This window comes from Dipodomys spectabilis, unplaced genomic scaffold, assembly GCF_019054845.1.
Source record: "Dipodomys spectabilis isolate Male_0828 unplaced genomic scaffold, ASM1905484v1 ptg000018l, whole genome shotgun sequence".
NCBI lineage: Eukaryota > Metazoa > Chordata > Mammalia > Rodentia > Heteromyidae > Dipodomys > Dipodomys spectabilis.
In genome coordinates this window covers 4,938,088-4,942,423 of record NW_024870695.1, presented here as the reverse complement: position 1 = coordinate 4,942,423, position 4,336 = coordinate 4,938,088, and positions in this window count along the sequence as shown.

Genomic DNA, 4,336 nt, shown 5'->3' with positions numbered 1-4,336 from the left:
CCACCTTCGCCCAGAATCTTGAAGGAAGTACCTCTGAGAAAAGCCATTGTGCTCCCCACCCCCCATAGCCTAATTGACCTCTACTGACTGAAATTCTAACATTATTTTGAACATTAAACTCTATGGGTACTTGGGGTACTGTGAAGTGGCAGAGTGTTTGTCTTGCATGCATGATGAATCCTTACAGCTATCATGCAAAATAAAGTTTCATGGACCCTCTTTGAACTAAGTATGTGGCAAGTGGAAATTATTGTCTATTGTATAAGTGATGCATGCTTACATTCTTCGTGGGTACAAGTGATGTTAATAACAGAATGAAAACTATACCTGAACCAAGAGTATAATAGAAAGATGTTTTCCCAGACAGTTGTGCACTACTTTATTATAGTTACATATGTATTTACTATATTTACATATAGTACAATAGATTTGGGGTATCATTTTCATTTTTATCTTTTTTTTTCTTTTTGGCCGGTCATGGGGCTTGAACTCTGGGCCTGTGCACTGCCCCTGAGCTCATCAGCTCAAGGCTAGCACTCTACCACTTGGGCCACATCTCCACTTCCTGCTTTTTCTCTTTATGTACTGCTGATGAATTGAACCCAGGGTGTTACCTATGCAAGACAAGCACTCTACCACTGAGCTATCTTCCCAGCCCCTGTGGTATCATTTTCTTACTGGGTTTTCATTTTCTATAAACTGTAATATACTGTAACTTGATCTTTCCATTTCATAATATATACTTTGAACTTTCCTGTTACAGACATAGAGGACTATCCTATTCCTTTAATCTTTTCCAAAACATTCCATCATGTAGAGATGCCTCGTGCTTTATTTCATGTTTCCCATAATATTATTTAGAGCATTCCCATTTAGCTTGTTGCATTCAGGCTACAACGAACATCCTCATATATACATCTTTGTGAACCCAGACAAATCATTCAGCAGAATAGTCTAGAAGTAGAAGTAGGATTGTTATTATGAACACGGTGATAGTACACATGAAATGTTAATTGTCCTCAAAAAAGTCGTGCCACCATACACTCTAGGCAACAGAAAATGACAGCCTTTCTTTTTCCATACTTTATCTCTCTATTCAATATATTTCCCAATGTTGGAGGAATTTAGTTCCAGAAATAACCTTCTTATCTTCCAGAATTCTCAGCGAAAATCGCCTCACGGAATTACATAAGGATACATTTGAAGGACTCCTATCCCTTGAATATTTGTAAGTTAGCATCCTTAATGTTTGTAATTATGTATAAATTATTCAGATTCATTACTGAAATCTCTTCTAGCAATCAATTCTGCAGCTATGGACTACTGTGTCTATCTGGGCTCATCTCTAGCAATAAATACTTCCTATTCATGATCAGATTGAGTATACAGATAACATATAGATAGGGGAAAAACTGTCCTTTCTGAGAAAAATGGAGTGTAGACATTAGCAATTCCGCATACTCATAAAAACGCTTCCTTAAAAATGCACAACCTGGGTCTAGTCATATGGCTTAGTGGCAGAGTGCTTGCCTATCATGTATGCAGCCCTGGGATCAATTCCTCTGTACCACATAAACAGAAAAAGCTGGAAGTGGCACTGTGGCTCAAGTGGTAGAGTGCTAGCCTTGAGCAAAAGAAGCTCAGAGGAGACTCAGTGCCTAGGCTCTGAGTTCAAGCCCTAGGACTGGCAAAAAAAAAAATGTACAACCTGGCCAGGCACAGATGATTGATGCATCTAATCCGAGCTACCTACTCAGGAGGCTGAGATCTGAGGATTCCAATTTGAAGCCAGCTGGGGCAGGAAAGTCTGGGAGACTCTTATCTCTAATTAACCACCAGAACTAGAAGTGGTACTGTGGTTGAAGTGGTAGAGCACCAGCCTTGAGAAAATGGATCTCAGGGACAGCGGTCAGGTCCTGGATTCAAGCCCCAGCACCAACGCACAGGCATGGGTGCATGCACGCATCTCCCCTCCCAAGACACAAACCAAAGGGAAACTATAGCTCTAGTGTTAGAGCAACGGCGTTGAGCAAAGAAACTAAAGGACAGCATCCAAGGCCTAAGTTCAAACTTCAGTACTGATACCCAAAACAACAAAAACATACACACACACACACACACATACACACACATTTTGCCTCATTTTTATGCTTTGTCCATGGGGCCCAAAGATCCATTCTTCATTAAGCTTATGAATGTTTCCATTAATCAGCCTCCGATGATAATGAGCTATTTTCAAGTAATTCTTTCAAAAACAAGGGAGACTCTTAAGTGATTGGCATAACACAAAAGAAGGCTTTCAATTATCAACCCTTCTAGGTTCTAGGTTCTAAGGTGATGACTAGTTTTTGTCATTGTTGTTTGTTTGTTTTTCCCCACTCCTGGGGCTTGAACTCAGTCCCTGGGCACAGTCTCCTCTGAGCTTCTTTTGCTCAAGGCTAGCACTCTACCACTTGACCCACAGTGCCACCTGTGGCTTTCCTTGGTACTGAGGAATGGAACCCAGGGCTTCATGCATGTTAGGAAATTACTCTATCACTAAGCCACGTTCCCCACACGTAATGACTAGTTTTTTGGGGGTTTTTGTTTTGTTTTGTTTTGGGTCCGGTCGGGGGGCCTGAACTCTGGGCTTGGTTACTGTCCTTAAGCTCTTCACCTCAAGGCTAGTGCTCACCACTTGAGCCACAGCCCCACTTCCAGCTTTTTTCTTTTTTCTTATGTGGTGCTGAGGAATCGAACTGAGGAATCGAACCGAGGGCCTCATGCATGCAAGGAAAGCGCTCTACCACTGAGCCACCTTCCCAGCCCCCCTGATAACTAGTTTTATACTGACTTTTTGTGGCCTTTCTGCCAGCTGGGCTCTCAAACCTCTAAACATGATTGGAAGGAAACGAATAAGAAAACTCTCCATGAAATCATCCCTTTGATTCTCCTACCATGAAACGCATTGCAAGCTATTTATATCCCACTACTGTGTATATCATCATCATTCACCAATAAAAAAGGAGATAAATTGGCTGCGTCTAGATTGGAGCACACAAAGATGAATAAGGATGGGATCTAATCTCTAAGAACTCATGGGCTCAAAAGGTCAAGCAACAGTGCAACAGAAGTGCAGAAAAGGTGTACTGCCAGCAAACAGCTGAATGTGGACCTACGGTTCAAGTGATAGGGCACCAGCTTCTGAGTAAAAAAGCCTAGCAACAGTGCAACTCCTGAGTTCAAGCCCTAGTACACCCTTATAGGCTATACATATAACAGATATACAATGACTATCCTACATATTGTGTAATATAACTATATGTTACATATAAATATAATAGAACCTTACATTAAGCCTTGAGGTTAATTTTATGAGAATACAAAATAAAACCTATTCGTTGTTCTGCTCTTTTGAAAGATTACATACATCAGTATCGGTAATTACATTTCATTGATGATGATCGCAACAATACGTCTAACTCTGTTAGGTGTGCTGAGACTTACTTGATTAAGGAAGTTAAAACACAAAGGTTTATCATTTAGAAATAATTCTTGTGTTCAATATTATCTATCCTAAAGTCTACATTTAATCATACTCATTAGATATCTAATAGAGTCTGAGTATATTTTCCTTTCTTTTTCTAGAGAATTGTCCTGCAACAAAATACAGTCAATTGAAAGACGCACATTTGAATCATTACCTTTTCTGAAGTTCGTGTAAGTTGCAAATAGAGTTTCAATATCTTGGACTGGGAATGTGTGGCTCAGTGCTAGAGTGCTTGCCTAGCATTCATCAACCCACAGGTTTCAGTCCTCTGTACCACATAAACAGAAAAAGCAGAAGTGACACAGTGGCTCATGTGGTAGAGCGCTAGTCTTGCGCAAAAAGCTCAGGGACAGTGCTCAGGCCCTGACTTCAAGCCATAAGACTCGCAAAAACAACAAAACAACAAAAAAGAAAAAAAAACACTGCTTTATCTCACATATCAGCTCATTTTGAAATAAAATTAAATTTTACTAGTAAAAAGTTACATATATATATGAAATTATTTTAAACTAGCAAAGGTGAGTGTGAGTGTCATTATAAGTCAGACAGACTCATTACAAAGCAGTTCTCAGCCAAGGGCCTGTACCCAGAAGACATTCAGCAACTGTGGATATGCCATGTGCATGTAGGGGCAGACATGTCTAGAGGGATGCTGATGTCCTGCTTGAATCCTACAATGCTCAGGACAAGGCTCCACAGCAAAGAACTGTGCAGCCCAAAATGAGTGGACATACAAAATCCTGTTCTCTATCAATGAGGGTCACTTGACACTGCATGTGTAAATATGAAAGCAGAAATCACGAGCCA